General features: G+C 43.7%; 1 long non-coding RNA gene across 4 annotated transcripts in view; it reads right to left on the reverse strand.

Annotated features, from left to right (window-relative positions):
- LOC307181365 overlaps positions 1 to 23,844 on the reverse strand; it is a 1,041,989-nt gene that overhangs the window by 238,683 nt on the left and 779,462 nt on the right. The window contains exon 1 of one of the 4 annotated variants that reach the window (XR_013826598.1): positions 6,612 to 6,795. The exons of the other annotated variants lie outside the window; for them this stretch is intronic. This is a non-coding gene — a long non-coding RNA (uncharacterized lncRNA). Of the gene's footprint in view, positions 1 to 6,611; positions 6,796 to 23,844 lie in introns of those variants that run through there. 4 annotated transcript variants of the gene reach the window in all.

The raw sequence follows: 23,844 nt of genomic DNA on the forward strand, positions 1-23,844 counted from the left end.
AGAAAGGCAGGACAGGCCATGGAGAACTGGGAGCCTTGTTATGCTGATGGGCGGGAAGTAAATTGCCAACAGACACTCGGGAGAAGTGTATGGTGTTTCCTGAAACATCTAAAAAACAAAGCAACAGAGCCTAGGGCACTTCCACTTATGGTCCTATAGCTTAGGGAAATTAAAATCAAAAAGACACAGCCACCCCAAAGTTTGGGACGCCTCTGTTTACAAGAACCTCGTTTACCGTACAAGTTCAATATCACAGAAAGTGAAAAATGGATAAAGAAGTTGTGGTACTCATGTACAATGCAATATCACTCAGCAATGAAATCTATGTCACCAGGCCCGTAGCAGCATAATGAGTGGATTCGGGTATGGTGATTCTAACTGAAATAAGTCACACAGAAAAAGAAACATCAAAAAATATCACTAATGCATGGAATTTAAACTTGGCTACAGAGGAACTGAATTACAAAACAGAACAGGGTCTCAAATTTAGAAAACCAACTTATGCTTGCTTAAGGGGAAAGGTGAGTTGGGGTGCTGCATAAAACCAGAGATTGAAATGAGCACAGATAAAGTTCCTTAAGCCAAATATGGAATAGACAAGAGCTACTCCTTGCTCAACGAAATGGACTCCACACCCCATATTAAACGCCTAAGAATATACCTGACTAGTAAGTATCTTAAAACCTATGGATTGCTATGTCTCCAAAAGAGAATCAAGCGTGTGTACAAGGGTCATAAACGCAGCAGTGATAGGATTGGAGAGATTCGGTGAGCAAATGAAGACCCTTTGAAGTCATATTGCATGGTACCCATTCCACGGGTCTCAACTCTCCAGGTTTAAGGTATTCTTTCTTCAGCTAAAACATGCATGTGGAACCCAGAGTATGATCAACCGTGTGATCGGGAGACGTGTTCAAATATGTCTCAGTTTTCGTCCCCTGGTACTTCGGTGCAACATTCCAGACGCTTTACTAACACTCTCCCCACTTGGAGAGTCAGTGCCTTTAACCTCCTGTTTGGCCCAGTTTGCAATTTCTGTGGAAGATGAACAGGAATAGCGAGAACCAATGAGAGACTAGCTGGAGGTGTCTGGATGGGCAAATTTAACTCTCATTTCCCACCAGGAAGAGGAAATAACCAAAGGCTCAGCGTGCCGTGCCGGAACCAGATTAGGGCCTGAAGCCATCCTGCGGTGTTGCGGCCAGGTCACAAGAAAGCGAGTTGAAGAAAGGAGCTCAGGGGCACTGTAATTCACAAACCTGCAGAGTTATAAATGACAGCTATCGTCCAAAAATAGACTGAAGTAAGGCTGCCAAGAGGACTTGAAAGCGGGGCAGAATTGCAGGAAACCGATTTCAGGAGGTAGACTGGAATTGCATTGAAAGCATAGGAAAAGAGGCAGAACGTCCACAATGATGCACTTGGCCAAAAAGGGCGTATGCGTTTTTTCCTGAATATATTCAGGAAAAAACGCATACGCCCTTTTTGGCCAACCAAGCAAGCTTGCAAAGGAAATCTGCACTACAATGAAGTCTCACTTCCCCCCGGTCAAAAGGGACATCTGAAAAAAGTGTAAAATCCAGAAAGGCAGGACAGGCCATGGAGAACTGGGAGCCTTATTATGCTGATGGGCGGGATGTAAATTGCCAACAGACACTCGGGAGAAGTGTATGGTGTTTCCTGAAACATCTAAAAAACAAAGCAACAGAACCTAGGGCACTTCCACTTACGGTCCTATAGCTTAGGGAAATTAAAATCAAAAAGACACAGCCACCCCAAAGTTTGGAACGGCTCTGTTTACAAGAACCTCGTTTACAGTACAAGTTCAACATCGCAGAAAGTGAAAAATGGATAAAGAAGTTGTGGTATTTACTTACAAAGCAATATCACTCAGCAATGAAATCTGTGTCATCAGGCCTTTAGCAGCACAAGTGGATTCAGGTATGATGATTCTAACTGAAATAAGTCACACAGAAAAAGAAACATCATAAGATATCAGTAATACACGGAATGTAAACTTGGCTACACAGGAACTGAATTACAGAACAGAACAGGGTCTCAAATTTAGAAAACCAACTTATGCTTGCTTAAGGGGAAAGGTGAGTTGGGGTGCTGCATAAAACCAGAGATTGAAATGAACACAGATAAAGTTCCTTAAGCCAAATATGGAATAGACAAGAGCTACTCCTTGCTCAACGAAATGGACTCAACACCGCATATTAAACGCCTAAGAATGTACCTGACTTGTAAGTATCTTAAAACCTATGGATTGCTATGTCTCCGAAAGAGAATCAAGCATGTGTACAGGGGCATAAACGCAGCAGTGATAGGATTGGAGAGGTTCGTGAGCAAATGAAGACCCTTTGAAGTCATATTGCATGGTACCCATTCCACGGGTTTCAACTCTCCAGGTTTAAGGTATTCTTCCTTCAGCTAAAACATGCATGTGGAACCTAGAGTATGATCAACCATGTGATCGGGAGACGTGTTCAAATATGTCTCAGTTTTCGTACCCTGGTACTCGGGTGCAACATTCCAGACGCTTTACTAACACTCTCCTCACTTGGAGAGTCAGTCCCTTTAACCTCCTGTTTGGACCAGTTTGCAATTTCTGCGGAAGATAAACAGGAATAGCGAGAACCAATGAGAGACTAGCTGGAGGTGTCTGGATGGGCAAATTTAACTCTCATTTCCCACCAGGAAGAGGAATTAACCAAAGGCTCAGTGTGCCGTGCCAGAACCAGATTAGGGCCTGAAGACATCCTGCGGTGTTGCGGCCAGCTCAAAAGAAAGCGAGTTGAAGAAAGGAGATCAGGGGCACTGTAATTCACAAACCTGCAGAGTTATAAATGACAGCTATCGTCCAAAAATATACTGAAGTAAGGCTGCCAAGAGGACTTGAAAGCGGGGCAGAATTGCAGGAAACCGATTTCAGGAGGTAGACTGGAATTGCATTGAAAGCATAGGAAAAGAGGCAGAACGTCCACAATGATGCACTTGGCCAAAAAGGGCGTATGCGTTTTTTTCCTGAATATATTCAGGAAAAAACGCATACGCCCTTTTTGGCCAACCAAGCAAACTTGCAAAGGAAATCTGCACTACAATGAAGTCTCACTTCTCCCCGGTTAAAAGGGCCATCTGAAAAAAGTGTAAAATCCAGAAAGGCAGGACAGGCCATGGAGAACTGGGAGCCTTGTTATGCTGATGGGCGGGATGTAAATTGCCAACAGACACTCGGGAGAACTGCATGGTGTTTCCTGAAACATCTAAAAAACAAAGCAACAGAGCCTAGGGCACTTCCACTTATGGTCCTATAGCTTAGGGAAATTAAAATAAAAAAGACACAGCCACCCCAAAGTTTGGAACGGCTCTGTTTACAAGAACCTCGTTTACAGTACAAGTTCAACATCGCAGAAAGTGAAAAATGGATAAAGAAGTTGTGGTATTTACTTACAAAGCAATATCACTCAGCAATGAAATCTGTGTCATCAGGCCCTTAGCAGCACAATGAGTGGATTCAGGTATGATGATTCTAACTGAAATAAGTCACACAGAAAAAGAAATATCATAAGATATCAGTAATACACGGAATGTAAACTTGGCTACACAGGAACTGAATTACAGAACAGAACAGGGTCTCAAATTTAGAAACCCAACTTATGCTTGCTTAAGGGGAAAGGTGAGTTGGGGTGCTGCATAAAACCAGAGATTGAAATGAGCACAGATAAAGTTCCTTAAGCCAAATATGGAATAGACAAGAGCTACTCCTTGCTCAACGAAATGGACTCAACACAGCATATTAAACGCCTAAGAATGTACCTGACTAGTAAGTATCTTAAAACCTATGGATTGCTATGTCTCCGAAAGAGAATCAAGCATGTGTACAGGGGCATAAACGCAGCAGTGATAGGATTGGAGAGGTTCGTGATCAAATGAAGACCCTTTGAAGTCATATTGCATGGTACCCATTACACGGGTCTCAACTCTGCAGGTTTAAGGTATTCTTCATTCAGCTAAAACATGCATGTGGAACCCAGAGTATGATCAACCATGTGAACGGGAGTCGTGTTCAAATATGTCTCAGTTTTCGTACCCTGGTACTCGGGTGCAACATTCCAGACGCTTTACTAACACTCTCCCGACTTGGAGAGTCAGTCCCTTTAACCTCCTGTTTGGCCCAGTTTGCAATTTCTGCGGAAGATGAACAGGAATAGCGAGAACCAATGAGAGGCTAGCTGGAGGTGGCTGGATGGGCAAATTTAACTCTCATTTCCCACCAGGAAGAGGAATTAACCAAAGGCTCAGCGTGCCGTGCCGGAACCAGATTAGGGACTGAAGCCATCCTGCGGTGTTGCGGCCAGCTCAAAAGAAAGCGAGTTGAAGAAAGGAGCTCAGGGGCACTGTAATTCACAAACCTGCAGAGTTATAAATGACAGCTATCGTCCAAAAATAGACTGAAGTAAGGCTGCCAAGAGGACTTGAAAGCGGGGCAGAATTGCAGGAAACCGATTTCAGGAGGTAGACTGGAATTGCATTGAAAGCATAGGAAAAGAGGCAGAACGTCCACAATGATGCACTTGGCCAAAAAGGGCGTATGCGTTTTTTCCTGAATATATTCAGGAAAAAACGCATACGCCCTTTTTGGCCAACCAAGCAAGCTTGCAAAGGAAATCTGCACTACAATGAAGTCTCACTTCCCCCCGGTCAAAAGGGCTATCTGATAAAAGTGTAAAATCCAGAAAGGCAGGACAGGCCATGGAGAACTGGGAGCCTTGTTATGCTGATGGGCGGGATGTAAATTGCCAACAACCACTCGGGAGAAGTGTATGATGTTTCCTGAAACATCTAAAAAACAAAGCAACAGAGCCTAGGGCACTGCCACTTATGGTCCTATAGATTAGGGAAATTAAAATCAAAAAGACACAGCCACCCCAAAGTTTGGGACGCCTCTGTTTAAAGAACCTCGTTTACAGTACAAGTTCAACATCGCAGAAAGTGAAAAATGGATAAAGAAGTTGTGGTATTCACTTACAAAGCAATATCACTCAGCAATGAAATCTATGTCATCAGGCCCTTAGCAGCACAATGAGTGGATTCAGGTATGATGATTCTAACTGAAATAAGTCACACAGAAAAAGAAACATCATAAGATATCAGTAATACACGGAATGTAAACTTGGCTACACAGGAACTGAATTACAGAACAGAACAGGGTCTCAAATTTAGAAAACCATCTTATGCTTGCTTAAGGGTAAAGGTGAGTTGGGGTGCTGCATAAAACCAGAGATTGAAATGAGCACAGATAAAGTTCTTTAAGCCAAATATGGAATAGACAAGAGCTACTCCTTGCTCAACGAAATGGACTCAACACCGCATATTAAACGTCTAAGAATGTACCTGACTAGTAAGTATCTTAAAACCTATGGATTGCTATGTCTCCGAAAGAGAATCAAGCATGTGTACAGGGTCATAAACGCAGCAGTGATAGGATTGGAGAGGTTCGTGAGCAAATGAAGACCCTTTGAAGTCATATTGCATGGTACCCATTCCACGGGTTTCATCTACCCAGGTTTAAGGTATTCTTCCTTCAGCTAAAACATGCATGTGGAACCTAGAGTATGATCAACCATGTGAACAGGAGTCGTGTTCAAATATGTCTCAGTTTTCCTCCCCTGGTACTCGGGTGCAACATTCCAGACGCTTTACTAACACTCTCCCCACTTGGAGAGTCAGTCCCTTTAACCTCCTGTTTGGCCCAGTTTGCAATTTCTGCGGAAGATGAACAGGAATAGCGAGACCCAATGAGAGGCTAGCTGGAGGTGTCTGGACGGGCAAATTTAACTCTCATTTCCCACCAGGAAGAGGAATTAACCAAAGGCTCAGCATGCCGGGCCGGAACCAGATTAGGGCCTGAAGCCATCCTGCGGTGTTACGGCCAGGTCACAAGAAAGCGAGTTGAAGAAAGGAGCTCAGGGGCACTGTAATTCACAAACATGCAGAGTTATAAATGACAGCTATCGTCCAAAAATAGACTGAAGTAAGGCTGCCAAGAGGACTTGAAAGCGGGGCAGAATTGCAGGAAACCGATTTCAGGAGGTAGACTGGAATTGCATTGAAAGCATAGGAAAAGAGGCAGAACGTCCACAATGATGCACTTGGCCAAAAAGGGCCTATGCGTTTTTTCCTGAATATATTCAGGAAAAAACGCATACGCCCTTTTTGGCCAACCAAGTAAGCTTGGAAAGGATATCTGCACTACAATGAAGTCTCACTTCTCCCCGGTCAAAAGGGCCATCTGAAAAAAGTGTAAAATCCAGAAAGGCAGGACAGGCCATGGAGAACTGGGAGCCTTGTTATGCTGAAGGGCGGGATGTAAATTGCCAACAACCACTAGGGAGAAGTGTATGGTGTTTCATGAAACATCTAAAAAACAAAGCAACAGAGCCTAGGGCACTTCCACTTATGATCCTATAGCTTAGGCAATTTAAAATCAAAAAGACACAGCCACCCCAAAGTTTGGAACGGCTCTGTTTACAAGAACCTCGTTTACAGTACAAGTTCAACATCACAGAAAGTGAAAAATGGATAAAAATGTTGTGGTATTTACTTACAAAGCAATATCACTCAGCAATGAAATCTGTGTCATCAGGCCCTGAGCAGCACAATGAGTGGATTCAGGTATGATGATTCTAACTGAAATAAGTCACACAGAAAAAGAAACATCATAAGATATCAGTAATACACGGAATGTAAACTTGGCTACACAGGAACTGAATTACAGAATAGAACAGGGTCTCAAATTTAGAAAACCAACATATGCTTGCTTAAGGGTAAAGGTGAGTTGGGGTGCTGCATAAAACCAGAGATTGAAATGAGCACAGATAAAGTTCCTTAAGCCAAATATGGAATAGACAAGAGCTACTCCTTGCTCAACGAAATGCACTCAACACCCCATATTAAACGCCTAAGAATGTACCTGACTTGTAAGTATCTTAAAACCTATGGATTGCTATGTCTCCGAAAGAGAATCAAGCATGTGTACAGGGGCATAAACACAGCAGTGATAGGATTGGAGAGGTTCGGTGAGCAAATGAAGACCCTTTGAAGTCATATTGCATGGTACCCATTCCACGGGTTTCAACTACCCAGGTTTAAGGTATTCTTCCTTCAGCTAAAACATGCATGTGGAACCTAGAGTATGATCAACCATGTGATCGGGAGACGTGTTCAAATATGTCTCAGTTTTCCTCCCCTGGTACTCGGGTGCAACATTCCAGACGCTTTACTAACACTCTCCCCACTAGGAGAGTCAGCGCCTTTAACCTCCTGTTTGGCCCAGTTTGCAATTTCTGCGGAAGATGAACAGGAATAGCGAGAACCAATGAGAGACTAGCTGGAGGTGTCTGGACGGGCAAATTTAACTCTCATTTCCCACCAGGAAGAGGAAATAACCAAAGGCTCAGTGTGTCGTCCTGGAACAAGATTAGGGCCTGAAGCCATCCTGCGGTGTTGCGGCCAGCTCAAAAGAAAGCGAGTTGAAGAAAGGAGCTCAGGGGCACTGTAATTCACAACCCTGCAGAGTTATAAATGACAGCTATCGTCCAAAAATAGACTGAAGTAAGGCTGCCAAGAGGACTTGAAAGCGGGGCAGAATTGCAGGAAACCGATTTCAGGAGGTAGACTGGAATTGCATTGAAAGCATAGGAAAAGAGGCAGAACGTCCACAATGATGCACTTGGCCAAAAAGGGCGTATGCGTTTTTTCCTGAATATATTCAGGAAAAAACGCATACGCCCTTTTTGGCCAACCAAGCAAGCTTGCAAAGGAAATCTGCACTACAATGAAGTCTCACTTCCCCCCGGTCAAAAGGGCCATCTGAAAAAAGTGTAAAATCCAGAAAGGCAGGACAGGCCATGGAGAACTGGGAGCCTTGTTATGCTGAAGGGCGGGATGTAAATTGCCAACAACCACTTGGGAGAAGTGTATGGTGTTTCCTGAAACATCTAAAAAACAAAGCAACAGAGCCTAGGGCACTTCCACTTATGGTCCTATAGCTTAGGGAATTTAAAATGAAAAAGACACAGCCACCCCAAAGGTTGGGACGCCTCTGTTTACAAGAACCTCGATTACAGTACAAGTTCAACATCGCAGAAAGTGAAAAATGGATAAAGAAGTTGTGGTATTTACTTACAAAGCAATATCACTCAGCAATGAAATCTATGTCATCAGGCCCTTAGCATCACAATGAGTGGGTTCAGGTATGATGATTCTAACTGAAATAAGTCACACAGAAAAAGAAACATCATAAGATATCAGTAATACACGGAATGTAAACTTGGCTACACAGGAACTGAATTACAGAACAGAAAAGCGTCTCAAATTTAGAAAACCAACTTATGCTTGCTTAAGGGGAAATGTGAGTTGGGGTGCTGCATAAAACCAGAGATTGAAATGAGCACAGATAAAGTTCCTTAAGTCAAATATGGAATTGACAAGAGCTACTCCTTGCTCAACGAAATGGACTCAACACCGCATATTAAACGCCTAAGAATGTACCTGACTAGTAAGTATCGTAAAACCTATGGATTGCTATGTCTCCAAAAGAAAAGCAAGCATGTGTACAGGGGCATAAACGCAGCAGTGATAGGATTGGAGAGGTTCGGTGAGCAAATGAAGACCCTTTGAAGTCATATTGCATGGTACCCATTACACGGGTCTCAACTCTCCAGGTTTAAGGTATTCTTCCTTCAGCTAAAACATGCATGTGGAACCCAAGTATGATCAACCATGTGAACGGGAGACGTGTTCAAATATGTCTCAGTTTTCCTCCCCTGGTACTCGCGTGCAACATTCCAGACGCTTTACTAACACTCTCCCGACTTGGAGAGTCAGTCCCTTTAACCTCCTGTTTGGCCCAGTTTGCAATTTCTGCGGAAGATGAACAGGAATAGCGAGAACCAATGAGAGGCTAGCTGGAGGTGTCTGGACGGGCAAATTTAACTCTCATTTCCCACCAGGAAGAGGAATTAACCAAAGGCTCTGCATGCCGGGCCGGAACCAGATTAGGGCCTGAAGCCATCCTGCGGTGTTGCGGCCAGCTCAAAAGAAATCGAGTTGAAGAAAGGAGCTCAGGGGCACTGTAATTCACAAACCTGCAGAGTTATAAATGACAGCTATCGTCCAAAAATAGACTGAAGTAAGGCTGCCAAGAGGACTTGAAAGCGGGGCAGAATTGCAGGAAATCGATTTCAGGAGGTAGACTGCAATTGCATTGAAAGCATAGGAAAAGAGGCAGAACGTCCACAATGATGCACTTGGCCAAAAAGTGCGTATGCATTTTTTCCTGAATATATGCAGGAAAAAACGCATACACGCTTTTTGGCCAACCAAGCAAGCTTGCAAAGGAAATCTGCACTACAATGAAGTCTCACTTCCCCCCAGTCAAAAGGGCCATCTGAAAAAAGTGTAAAATCCAGAAAGGCAGGACAGGCCATGGAGAACTGGGAGCCTTGTTATGCTGAAGGGCGGGATGTAAATTGCCAACAACCACTCGGGAGAAGTGTATGGTGTTTCCTGAAACATCTAAAACACAAAGCAACAGAGCCTAGGGCACTTCCACTTATGGTCCTATAGCTTAGGGAAATTAAAATCAAAAAGACACAGCCACCCCAAAGTTTCGAAAGGCTCCGTTTACAAGAACCTCGTTTACAGTACAAGTTCAACATCATAGAAAGTGAAAAATGGATAAAGAAGTTGTGGTATTCACTTACAAAGCAATATCACTCAGCAATGAAATCTATGTCATCAGGCCCTTAGCAGCACAATGAGTGGATTCAGGTATGATGATTCTAACTGAAATAAGTCACACAGAAAAAGAAACATCATAAGATATCAGTAATACACGGAATGTAAACTTGGCTACACAGGAACTGAATTACAGAACAGAACAGGGTCTCAAATTTAGAAAACCAACTTATGCTTGCTTAAGGGTAAAGGTGAGTTGGGGTGCTGCATAAAACCAGAGATTGAAATGAGCACAGATAAAGTTCTTTAAGCCAAATATGGAATAGACAAGAGCTACTCCTTGCTCAACGAAATGGACTCAACACCGCATATTAAACGTCTAAGAATGTACCTGACTAGTAAGTATCTTAAAACCTATGGATTGCTATGTCTCCGAAAGAGAATCAAGCATGTGTACAGGGTCATAAACGCAGCAGTGATAGGATTGGAGAGGTTCGTGAGCAAATGAAGACCCTTTGAAGTCATATTGCATGGTACCCATTCCACGGGTTTCAACTACCCAGGTTTAAGGTATTCTTCCTTCAGCTAAAACATGCATGTGGAACCTAGAGTATGATCAACCATGTGAACGGGAGTCGTGTTCAAATATGTCTCAGTTTTCCTCCCCTGGTACTCGGGTGCAACATTCCAGACGCTTTACTAACACTCTCCCGACTTGGAGAGTCAGTCCCTTTAACCTCCTGTTTGGCCCAGTTTGCAATTTCTGCGGAAGATGAACAGGAATAGCGAGACCCAATGAGAGGCTAGCTGGAGGTGTCTGGACGGGCAAATTTAACTCTCATTTCCCACCAGGAAGAGGAATTAACCAAAGGCTCAGCATGCCGGGCCGGAACCAGATTAGGGCCTGAAGCCATCCTGCGGTGTTACGGCCAGGTCACAAGAAAGCGAGTTGAAGAAAGGAGCTCAGGGGCACTGTAATTCACAAACCTGCAGAGTTATAAATGACAGCTATCGTCCAAAAATAGACTGAAGTAAGGCTGCCAAGAGGACTTGAAAGCGGGGCAGAATTGCAGGAAACCGATTTCAGGAGGTAGACTGGAATTGCATTGAAAGCATAGGAAAAGAGGCAGAACGTCCACAATGATGCACTTGGCCAAAAAGGGCGTATGCGTTTTTTCCTGAATATATTCAGGAAAAAACGCATACGCCCTTTTTGGCCAACCAAGTAAGCTTACAAAGGAAATCTGCACTACAATGAAGTCTCACTTCTCCCCGGTCAAAAGGGCCATCTGAAAAAAGTGTAAAATCCAGAAAGGCAGGACAGGCCATGGAGAACTGGGAGCCTTGTTATGCTGAAGGGCGGGATGTAAATTGCCAACAAACACTAGGGAGAAGTGTATGGTGTTTCCTGAAACATCTAAAAAACAAAGCAACAGAGCCTAGGGCACTTCCACTTATGGTCCTATAGCTTAGGCAATTTAAAATCAAAAAGACACAGCCACCCCAAAGTTTGGAACGGCTCTGTTTACAAGAACCTCGTTTACAGTACAAGTTCAACATCACAGAAAGTGAAAAATGGATAAAAAAGTTGTGGTATTTACTTACAAAGCAATATCACTCAGCAATGAAATCTGTGTCATCAGGCCCTTAGCAGCACAATGAGTGGATTCAGGTATGATGATTCTAACTGAAATAAGTCACACAGAAAAAGAAACATCATAAGATATCAGTAATACACGGAATGGAAACTTGGCTACACAGGAACTGAATTACAGAACAGAACAAGGTCTCAAATTTAGAAAACCAACTTATGCTTGCTTAAGGGTAAAGGTGAGTTGGGGTGCTGCATAAAACCAGAGATTGAAATGAGCACAGATAAAGTTCCTTAAGCCAAATATGGAATAGACAAGAGCTACTCCTTGCTCAACGAAATGGACTCAACACCGCATATTAAACGCCTAAGAATGTACCTGACTAGTAAGTATCTTAAAACCTATGGATTGCTATGTCTCCGAAAGAGAATCAAGCATGTGTACAGGGGCATAAACGCAACAGTGATAGGATTGGAGAGGTTCGGTGAGCAAATGAAGACCCTTTGAAGTCATATTGCATGGTACCCATTCCACGGGTTTCAACTACCCAGGATTAAGGTATTCTTCCTTCAGCTAAAACATGCATGTGGAACCTAGAGTATGATCAACCATGTGATCGGGAGACGTGTTCAAATATGTCTCAGTTTTCGTACCTTGGTACTCGGGTGCAACATTCCAGATGCTTTACTAACACTCTCCCGACTTGGAGAGTCAGTCCCTTTAACCTCATGTTTGGCCCAGTTTCCAATTTCTGCGGAAGATGAACAGGAATAGCGAGAACCAATGAGAGGCTAGCTGGAGGTGTCTGGACGGGCAAATTTAACTCTCATTTCCCACCAGGAAGAGGAAATAACCGAAGGCTCAGCGTGCCGTGCCGGAACCAGATTAGGGCCTGAAGCCATCCTGCGGTGTTGCGGCCAGGTCACAAGAAAGCGAGTTGAAGAAAGGAGCTCAGGGGCACTGTAATTCACAAACCTGCAGAGTTATAAATGACAGCTATCGTCCAAAAATAGACTGAAGTAAGGCTGCCAAGAGGACTTGAAAGCGGGGCAGAATTGCAGGAAATCGATTTCAGGAGGTAGACTGGAATTGCATTGAAAGCATAGGAAAAGAGGCAGAACGTCCACAATGATGCACTTGGCCAAAAAGGGCGTATGCGTTTTTTCCTGAATATATTCAGGAAAAAACGCATACGCCCTTTTTGGCCAACCAAGCAAGCTTGCAAAGGAAATCTGCACTACAATGAAGTCTCACTTCCCCCCGGTCAAAAGGGCCATCTGAAAAAAGTGTAAAATCCAGAAAGGCAGGACAGGCCATGGAGAACTGGGAGCCTTGTTATGCTGATGGGCGGGATGTAAATTGCCAACAGACACTAAGGAAAAGTGTATGGTGTTTCCTGAAACATCTAAAAAACAAAGCAACAGAGCCTAGGGCACTTCCACTTATGGTCCTATAGCTTAGGGAAATTAAAATCAAAAAGACACAGCCACCCCAAAGTTTGGGACGCCTCTGTTTACAAGAACCTCGTTTACAGTACAAGTTCAACATCGCAGAAAGTGAAAAATGGATAAAGAAGTTGTGGTATTTACTTACAAAGCAATATCACTCAGCAATGAAATCTATGTCATCAGGCCCTTAGCAGCACAATGAGTGGATTCAGGTATGATGATTCTAACTGAAGTAAGTCACACAGAAAAAGAAACATCATAAGATATCAGTAATACACGGAATGTAATCTTGGCTACACAGGAACTGAATTACAGAACAGAACAGGGTCTCAAATTTAGAAAACCAACTTATGCTTGCTTAAGGGTAAAGGTGAGTTGGGGTGCTGCATAAAACCAGAGATTGAAATGAGCACAGATAAAGTTCCTTAAGCCAAATATGGAATAGACAAGAGCTACTCCTTGCTCAACGAAATGGACTCAACACTGCATATTAAACGCCTAAGAATGTACCTGACTAGTAAGTATCTTAAAACCTATGGATTACTATGTCTCCGAAAGGGAATCAAGGATGCGTACAGGGGCATAAACGCAGCAGTGATAGGATTGGAGAGGTTCGGTGAGCAAATGAAGACCCTTTGAAGTCATATTGCATGGTACCCATTCCACGGGTTTCAACTACCCAGGTTTAAGGTATTCTTCCTTCAGCTAAAACATGCATGTGGAACCCAAGTATGATCAACCATGTGAACGGGAGACGTGTTCAAATATGTCTCAGTTTTCCTGCCCTGGTACTCGGGTGCAACATTCCAGACGCTTTACTAACACTCTCCCCACTAGGAGAGTCAGCGCCTTTAACCTCCTGTTTGGCCCAGTTTGCAATTTCTGTGGAAGATGAACAGGAATAGCGAGAACCAATGAGAGACTAGCTGGAGGTGTCTGGACGGGCAAATTTAACTCTCATTTCTCACCAGGAAGAGGAAATAACCAAAGGCTCAGCGTGCCGTGCCGGAACCAGATTAGGGCCTGAAGCTATCCTGCGGTGTTGCGGCCAGCTCACAAGAAAGCAAGTTGAAGAAAGGAGCTCAGGGGCACTGTAATTCACAAACCTGCAGAGTTATAAATCACAGCTATCGTCCAAAAATAGACTGAAGTAAGGCTGCCAAGAGGACTTGAAAGCGGGGCAGAATTGCAGGAAACCGATTTCAGGAGGTAGACTGGAATTGCATTGAAAGCATAGGAAAAGAGGCAGAACGTCCACAATGATGCACTTGGCCAAAAAGGGCGTATGCGTTTTTTCCTGAATATATTCAGGAAAAAACGCATACGCCCTTTTTGGCCAACCAAGCAAGCTTGCAAAGGAAATCTGCACTACAATGAAGTCTCACTTCCCCCCGGTCAAAAGGGCCATCTGAAAAAAGTGTAAAATCCAGAAAGGCAGGACAGGCCATGGAGAACTGGGAGCCTTGTTATGCTGATGGGCGGGATGTAAATTGCCAACAGACACTAAGGAAAAGTGTATGGTGTTTCCTGAAACATCTAAAAAACAAAGCAACAGAGCCTAGGGCACTTCCACTTATGGTCCTATAGCTTAGGGAAATTAAAATCAAAAAGACACAGCCACCCCAAAGTTTGGGACGCCTCTGTTTACAAGAACCTCGTTTACAGTACAAGTTCAACATCGCAGAAAGTGAAAAATGGATAAAGAAGTTGTGGTATTTACTTACAAAGCAATATCACTCAGCAATGAAATCTATGTCATCAGGCCCTTAGCAGCACAATGAGTGGATTCAGGTATGATGATTCTAACTGAAATAAGTCACACAGAAAAAGAAACATCATAAGATATCAGTAATACACGGAATGTAAACTTGGCTACACAGGAACTGAATTACAGAACAGAACAGGGACTCAAATTTAGAAAACCAACTTATGCTTGCTTAAGGGTAAAGGTGAGTTGGGGTGCTGCATAAAACCAGAGATTGAAATGAGCACAGATAAAGTTCCTTAAGCCAAATATGGAATAGACAAGAGCTACTCCTTGCTCAACGAAATGGACTCAACACTGCATATTAAACGCCTAAGAATGTACCTGACTAGTAAGTATCTTAAAACCTATGGATTGCTATGTCTCCGAAAGGGAATCAAGGATGCGTACAGGGGCATAAACGCAGCAGTGATAGGATTGGAGAGGTTCGGTGAGCAAATGAAGACCCTTTGAAGTCATATTGCATGGTACCCATTCCACGGGTTTCAACTACCCAGGTTTAAGGTATTCTTCCTTCAGCTAAAACATGCATGTGGAACCCAAGTATGATCAACCATGTGAACGGGAGACGTGTTCAAATATGTCTCAGTTTTCCTGCCCTGGTACTCGGGTGCAACATTCCAGACGCTTTACTAACACTCTCCCCACTAGGAGAGTCAGCGCCTTTAACCTCCTGTTTGGCCCAGTTTGCAATTTCTGTGGAAGATGAACAGGAATAGCGAGAACCAATGAGAGACTAGCTGGAGGTGTCTGGACGGGCAAATTTAACTCTCATTTCTCACCAGGAAGAGGAAATAACCAAAGGCTCAGCGTGCCGTGCCGGAACCAGATTAGGGCCTGAAGCTATCCGGCGGTGTTGCGGCCAGCTCACAAGAAAGCAAGTTGAAGAAAGGAGCTCAGGGGCACTGTAATTCACAAACCTGCAGAGTTATAAATGACAGCTATCGTCCAAAAATAGACTGAAGTAAGGCTGCCAAGAGGACTTGAAAGCGGGGCAGAATTGCAGGAAACCGATTTCAGGAGGTAGACTGGAATTGCATTGAAAGCATAGGAAAAGAGGCAGAACGTCCACAATGATGCACTTGGCCAAAAAGGGCGTATGCGTTTTTTCCTGAATATATTCAGGAAAAAACGCATACGCCCTTTTTGGCCAACCAAGCAAGCTTGCAAAGGAAATCTGCACTACAATGAAGTCTCACTTCCCCCCGGTCAAAAGGGCCATCTGAAAAAAGTGTAAAATCCAGAAAGGCAGGACAGGCCATGGAGAACTGGGAGCCTTGTTATGCTGATGGGCGGGATGTAAATTGCCAACAGACACTGGGGAGAAGTGTATGGTGTTTCCTGAAACATCTAAAAAACAAAGCAACAGAGCCTAGGGCACTTCCACTTATGGTCCTATAGCTTAGGGTAATTAAAATCAAAAAGACACAGCCACCCCAAAGTTTGGGACGCCTCTGTTTACAAGAACCTCGTTTACAGTACAAGTTCAACATCGCAGAAAGTGAAAAATGGATAAAGAAGTTGTGGTATTTACTTACAAAGCAATATCACTCAGCAATGAAATCTATGTCATCAGGCCCTTAGCAGCACAATGAGTGGATTCAGGTATGATGATTCTAACTGAAATAAGTCACACAGAAAAAGAAACATCATAAGATATCAGTAATACACGGAATGGAAACTTGGCTACACAGGAACTGAATTACAGAACAGAACAGGGTCTCAAATTTAGAAAACCAACTTATGCTTGCTTAAGGGTAAAGGTGAGTTGGGGTGCTGCATAAAACCAGAGATTGAAATGAGCACAGATAAAGTTCCTTAAGCCAAATATGGAATAGACAAGAGCTACTCCTTGCTCAACGAAATGGACTCAACACCGCATATTAAACGCCTAAGAATGTACCTGACTAGTAAGTATCTTAAAACCTATGGATTGCTATGTCTCCGAAAGAGAATCAAGCATGTGTACAGGGGCATAAACGCAACAGTGATAGGATTGGAGAGGTTCGGTGAGCAAATGAAGACCCTTTGAAGTCATATTGCATGGTACCCATTCCACGGGTTTCAACTACCCAGGTTTAAGGTATTCTTCCTTCAGCTAAAACATGCATGTGGAACCTAGAGTATGATCAACCATGTGATCGGGAGACGTGTTCAAATATGTCTCAGTTTTCGTACCTTGGTACTCGGGTGCAACATTCCAGATGCTTTACTAACACTCTCCCGACTTGGAGAGTCAGTCCCTTTAACCTCATGTTTGGCCCAGTTTCCAATTTCTGCGGAAGATGAACAGGAATAGCGAGAACCAATGAGAGGCTAGCTGGAGGTGTCTGGACGGGCAAATTTAACTCTCATTTCCCACCAGGAAGAGGAAATAACCGAAGGCTCAGCGTGCCGTGCCGGAACCAGATTAGGGCCTGAAGCCATCCTGCGGTGTTGCGGCCAGGTCACAAGAAAGCGAGTTGAAGAAAGGAGCTCAGGGGCACTGTAATTCACAAACCTGCAGAGTTATAAATGACAGCTATCGTCCAAAAATAGACTGAAGTAAGGCTGCCAAGAGGACTTGAAAGCGGGGCAGAATTGCAGGAAATCGATTTCAGGAGGTAGACTGGAATTGCATTGAAAGCATAGGAAAAGAGGCAGAACGTCCACAATGATGCACTTGGCCAAAAAGGGCGTATGCGTTTTTTCCTGAATATATTCAGGAAAAAACGCATACGCCCTTTTTGGCCAACCAAGCAAGCTTGCAAAGGAAATCTGCACTACAATGAAGTCTCACTTCCCCCCGGTCAAAAGGGCCATCTGAAAAAAGTGTAAAATCCAGAAAGGCAGGACAGGCCATGGAGAACTGGGAGCCTTGTTATGCTGATGGGCGGGATGTAAATTGCCAACAGACACTAAGGAAAAGTGTATGGTGTTTCCTGAAACATCTAAAAAACAAAGCAACAGAGCCTAGGGCACTTCCACTTATGGTCCTATAGCATAGGGAAATTAAAATCAAAAAGACACAGCCACCCCAAAGTTTGGGACGCCTCTGTTTACAAGAACCTCGTTTACAGTACAAGTTCAACATCGCAGAAAGTGAAAAATGGATAAAGAAGTTGTGGTATTTACTTACAAAGCAATATCACTCAGCAATGAAATCTATGTCATCAGGCCCTTAGCAGCACAATGAGTGGATTCAGGTATGATGATTCTAACTGAAGTAAGTCACACAGAAAAAGAAACATCATAAGATATCAGTAATACACGGAATGTAATCTTGGCTACACAGGAACTGAATTACAGAACAGAACAGGGTCTCAAATTTAGAAAACCAACTTATGCTTGCTTAAGGGTAAAGGTGAGTTGGGGTGCTGCATAAAACCAGAGATTGAAATGAGCACAGATAAAGTTCCTTAAGCCAAATATGGAATAGACAATAGCTACTCCTTGCTCAACGAAATGGACTCAACACTGCATATTAAACGCCTAAGAATGTACCTGACTAGTAAGTATCTTAAAACCTATGGATTGCTATGTCTCCGAAAGGGAATCAAGGATGCGTACAGGGGCATAAACGCAGCAGTGATAGGATTGGAGAGGTTCGGTGAGCAAATGAAGACCCTTTGAAGTCATATTGCATGGTACCCATTCCACGGGTTTCAACTACCCAGGTTTAAGGTATTCTTCCTTCAGCTAAAACATGCATGTGGAACCCAAGTATGATCAACCATGTGAACGGGAGACGTGTTCAAATATGTCTCAGTTTTCCTGCCCTGGTACTCGGGTGCAACATTCCAGACGCTTTACTAACACTCTCCCCACTAGGAGAGTCAGCGCCTTTAACCTCCTGTTTGGCCCAGTTTGCAATTTCTGTGGAAGATGAACAGGAATAGCGAGAACCAATGAGAGACTAGCTGGAGGTGTCTGGACGGGCAAATTTAACTCTCATTTCTCACCAGGAAGAGGAAATAACCAAAGGCTCAGCGTGCCGTGCCGGAACCAGATTAGGGCCTGAAGCTATCCTGCGGTGTTGCGGCCAGCTCACAAGAAAGCAAGTTGAAGAAAGGAGCTCAGGGGCACTGTAATTCACAAACCTGCAGAGTTATAAATCACAGCTATCGTCCAAAAATAGACTGAAGTAAGGCTGCCAAGAGGACTTGAAAGCGGGGCAGAATTGCAGGAAACCGATTTCAGGAGGTAGACTGGAATTGCATTGAAAGCATAGGAAAAGAGGCAGAACGTCCACAATGATGCACTTGGCCAAAAAGGGCGTATGCGTTTTTTCCTGAATATATTCAGGAAAAAACGCATACGCCCTTTTTGGCCAACCAAGCAAGCTTGCAAAGGAAATCTGCACTACAATGAAGTCTCACTTCCCCCCGGTCAAAAGGGCCATCTGAAAAAAGTGTAAAATCCAGAAAGGCAGGACAGGCCATGGAGAACTGGGAGCCTTGTTATGCTAATGGGCGGGATGTAAATTGCCAACAGACACTAAGGAAAAGTGTATGGTGTTTCCTGAAACATCTAAAAAACAAAGCAACAGAGCCTAGGGCACTTCCACTTATGGTCCTATAGCTTAGGGAAATTAAAATCAAAAAGACACAGCCACCCCAAAGTTTGGAACGGCTCTGTTTACAAGAACCTCGTTTACAGTACAAGTTCAACATCACAGAAAGTGAAAAATGGATAAAAAAGTTGTGGTATTTACTTACAAAGCAATATCACTCAGCAATGAAATCTGTGTCATCAGGCCCTTAGCAGCACAATGAGTGGATTCAGGTATGATGATTCTAACTGAAATAAGTCACACAGAAAAAGAAACATCATAAGATATCAGTAATACACGGAATGGAAACTTGGCTACACAGGAACTGAATTACAGAACAGAACAGGGTCTCAAATTTAGAAAACCAACTTATGCTTGCTTAAGGGGAAAGGTGAGTTGGGGTGCTGCATAAAACCAGAGATTGAAATGAGCACAGATAAAGTTCCTTAAGCCAAATATGGAATAGACAAGAGCTACTCCTTGCTCAACGAAATGGACTCAACACCGCATATTAAACGCCTAAGAATGTACCTGACTAGTAAGTATCTTAAAACCTATGGATTGCTATGTCTCCGAAAGAGAATCAAGCATGTGTACAGGGGCATAAACGCAACAGTGATAGGATTGGAGAGGTTCGGTGAGCAAATGAAGACCCTTTGAAGTCATATTGCATGGTACCCATTCCACGGGTTTCAACTACCCAGGTTTAAGGTATTCTTCCTTCAGCTAAAACATGCATGTGGAACCCAAGTATGATCAACCATGTGAACGGGAGACGTGTTCAAATATGTCTCAGTTTTCCTGCCCTGGTACTCGGGTGCAACATTCCAGACGCTTTACTAACACTCTCCCCACTAGGAGAGTCAGCGCCTTTAACCTCCTGTTTGGCCCAGTTTGCAATTTCTGTGGAAGATGAACAGGAATAGCGAGAACCAATGAGAGACTAGCTGGAGGTGTCTGGACGGGCAAATTTAACTCTCATTTCTCACCAGGAAGAGGAAATAACCAAAGGCTCAGCGTGCCGTGCCGGAACCAGACTAGGGCCTGAAGCTATCCTGCGGTGTTGCGGCCAGCTCACAAGAAAGCAAGTTGAAGAAAGGAGCTCAGGGGCACTGTAATTCACAAACCTGCAGAGTTATAAATGACAGCTATCGTCCAAAAATAGACTGAAGTAAGGCTGCCAAGAGGACTTGAAAGCGGGGCAGAATTGCAGGAAACCGATTTCAGGAGGTAGACTGGAATTGCATTGAAAGCATAGGAAAAGAGGCAGAACGTCCACAATGATGCACTTGGCCAAAAAGGGCGTATGCGTTTTTTCCTGAATATATTCAGGAAAAAACGCATACGCCCTTTTTGGCCAACCAAGCAAGCTTGCAAAGGAAATCTGCACTACAATGAAGTCTCACTTCCCCCCGGTCAAAAGGGCCATCTGAAAAAAGTGTAAAATCCAGAAAGGCAGGACAGGCCATGGAGAACTGGGAGCCTTGTTATGCTGATGGGCGGGATGTAAATTGCCAACAGACACTGGGGAGAAGTGTATGGTGTTTCCTGAAACATCTAAAAAACAAAGCAACAGAGCCTAGGGCACTTCCACTTATGGTCCTATAGCTTAGGGAAATTAAAATCAAAAAGACACAGCCACCCCAAAGTTTGGGACGCCTCTGTTTACAAGAACCTCGTTTACAGTACAAGTTCAACATCGCAGAAAGTGAAAAATGGATAAAGAAGTTGTGGTATTTACTTACAAAGCAATATCACTCAGCAATGAAATCTATGTCATCAGGCCCTTAGCAGCACAATGAGTGGATTCAGGTATGATGATTCTAACTGAAATAAGTCACACAGAAAAAGAAACATCATAAGATATCAGTAATACACGGAATGTAAACTTGGCTACACAGGAACTGAATTACAGAACAGAACAGGGTCTCAAATTTAGAAAACCAACTTATGCTTGCTTAAGGGTAAAGGTGAGTTGGGGTGCTGCATAAAACCAGAGATTGAAATGAGCACAGATAAAGTTCCTTAAGCCAAATATGGAATAGACAAGAGCTACTCCTTGCTCAACGAAATGGACTCAACACCGCATATTAAACGCCTAAGAATGTACCTGACTAGTAAGTATCTTAAAACCTATGGATTGCTATGTCTCCGAAAGAGAATCAAGCATGTGTACAGGGGCATAAACGCAACAGTGATAGGATTAGAGAGGTTCGGTGAGCAAATGAAGACCCTTTGAAGTCATATTGCATGGTACCCATTCCACGGGTTTCAACTACCCAGGTTTAAGGTATTCTTCCTTCAGCTAAAACATGCATGTGGAACCTAGAGTATGATCAACCATGTGATCGGGAGACGTGTTCAAATATGTCTCAGTTTTCGTACCTTGGTACTCGGGTGCAACATTCCAGATGCTTTACTAACACTCTCCCGACTTGGAGAGTCAGTCCCTTTAACCTCATGTTTGGCCCAGTTTCCAATTTCTGCGGAAGATGAACAGGAATAGCGAGAACCAATGAGAGGCTAGCTGGAGGTGTCTGGACGGGCAAATTTAACTCTCATTTCCCACCAGGAAGAGGAAATAACCGAAGGCTCAGCGTGCCGTGCCGGAACCAGATTAGGGCCTGAAGCCATCCTGCGGTGTTGCGGCCAGGTCACAAGAAAGCGAGTTGAAGAAAGGAGCTCAGGGGCACTGTAATTCACAAACCTGCAGAGTTATAAATGACAGCTATCGTCCAAAAATAGACTGAAGTAAGGCTGCCAAGAGGACTTGAAAGCGGGGCAGAATTGCAGGAAATCGATTTCAGGAGGTAGACTGGAATTGCATTGAAAGCATAGGAAAAGAGGCAGAACGTCCACAATGATGCACTTGGCCAAAAAGGGCGTATGCGTTTTTTCCTGAATATATTCAGGAAAAAACGCATACGCCCTTTTTGGCCAACCAAGCAAGCTTGCAAAGGAAATCTGCACTACAATGAAGTCTCACTTCCCCCCGGTCAAAAGGGCCATCTGAAAAAAGTGTAAAATCCAGAAAGGCAGGACAGGCCATGGAGAACTGGGAGCCTTGTTATGCTGATGGGCGGGATGTAAATTGCCAACAGACACTAAGGAAAAGTGTATGGTGTTTCCTGAAACATCTAAAAAACAAAGCAACAGAGCCTAGGGCACTTCCACTTATGGTCCTATAGCTTAGGGAAATTAAAATCAAAAAGACACAGCCACCCCAAAGTTTGGGACGCCTCTGTTTACAAGAACCTCGTTTACAGTACAAGTTCAACATCGCAGAAAGTGAAAAATGGATAAAGAAGTTGTGGTATTTACTTACAAAGCAATATCACTCAGCAATGAAATCTATGTCATCAGGCCCTTAGCAGCACAATGAGTGGATTCAGGTATGATGATTCTAACTGAAGTAAGTCACACAGAAAAAGAAACATCATAAGATATCAGTAATACACGGAATGTAATCTTGGCTACACAGGAACTGAATTACAGAACAGAACAGGGTCTCAAATTTAGAAAACCAACTTATGCTTGCTTAAGGGTAAAGGTGAGTTGGGGTGCTGCATAAAACCAGAGATTGAAATGAGCACAGATAAAGTTCCTTAAGCCAAATATGGAATAGACAAGAGCTACTCCTTGCTCAACGAAATGGACTCAACACTGCATATTAAACGCCTAAGAATGTACCTGACTAGTAAGTATCTTAAAACCTATGGATTGCTATGTCTCCGAAAGGGAATCAAGGATGCGTACAGGGGCATAAACGCAGCAGTGATAGGATTGGAGAGGTTCGGTGAGCAAATGAAGACCCTTTGAAATCATATTGCATGGTACCCATTCCACGGGTTTCAACTACCCAGGTTTAAGGTATTCTTCCTTCAGCTAAAACATGCATGTGGAACCCAAGTATGATCAACCATGTGAACGGGAGACGTGTTCAAATATGTCTCAGTTTTCCTGCCCTGGTACTCGGGTGCAACATTCCAGACGCTTTACTAACACTCTCCCCACTAGGAGAGTCAGCGCCTTTAACCTCCTGTTTGGCCCAGTTTGCAATTTCTGTGGAAGATGAACAGGAATAGCGAGAACCAATGAGAGACTAGCTGGAGGTGTCTGGACGGGCAAATTTAACTCTCATTTCTCACCAGGAAGAGGAAATAACCAAAGGCTCAGCGTGCCGTGCCGGAACCAGACTAGGGCCTGAAGCTATCCTGCGGTGTTGCGGCCAGCTCACAAGAAAGCAAGTTGAAGAAAGGAGCTCAGGGGCACTGTAATTCACAAACCTGCAGAGTTATAAATCACAGCTATCGTCCAAAAATAGACTGAAGTAAGGCTGCCAAGAGGACTTGAAAGCGGGGCAGAATTGCAGGAAACCGATTTCAGGAGGTAGACTGGAATTGCATTGAAAGCATAGGAAAAGAGGCAGAACGTCCACAATGATGCACTTGGCCAAAAAGGGCGTATGCGTTTTTTCCTGAATATATTCAGGAAAAAACGCATACGCCCTTTTTGGCCAACCAAGCAAGCTTGCAAAGGAAATCTGCACTACAATGAAGTCTCACTTCCCCCCGGTCAAAAGGGCCATCTGAAAAAAGTGTAAAATCCAGAAAGGCAGGACAGGCCATGGAGAACTGGGAGCCTTGTTATGCTGATGGGCGGGATGTAAATTGCCAACAGACACTAAGGAAAAGTGTATGGTGTTTCCTGAAACATCTAAAAAACAAAGCAACAGAGCCTAGGGCACTTCCACTTATGGTCCTA

Source organism: Stenella coeruleoalba (assembly GCF_951394435.1).
Source record: "Stenella coeruleoalba genome assembly, contig: scaffold_107, whole genome shotgun sequence".
NCBI classification, from domain to species: Eukaryota; Metazoa; Chordata; class Mammalia; order Artiodactyla; family Delphinidae; genus Stenella; species Stenella coeruleoalba.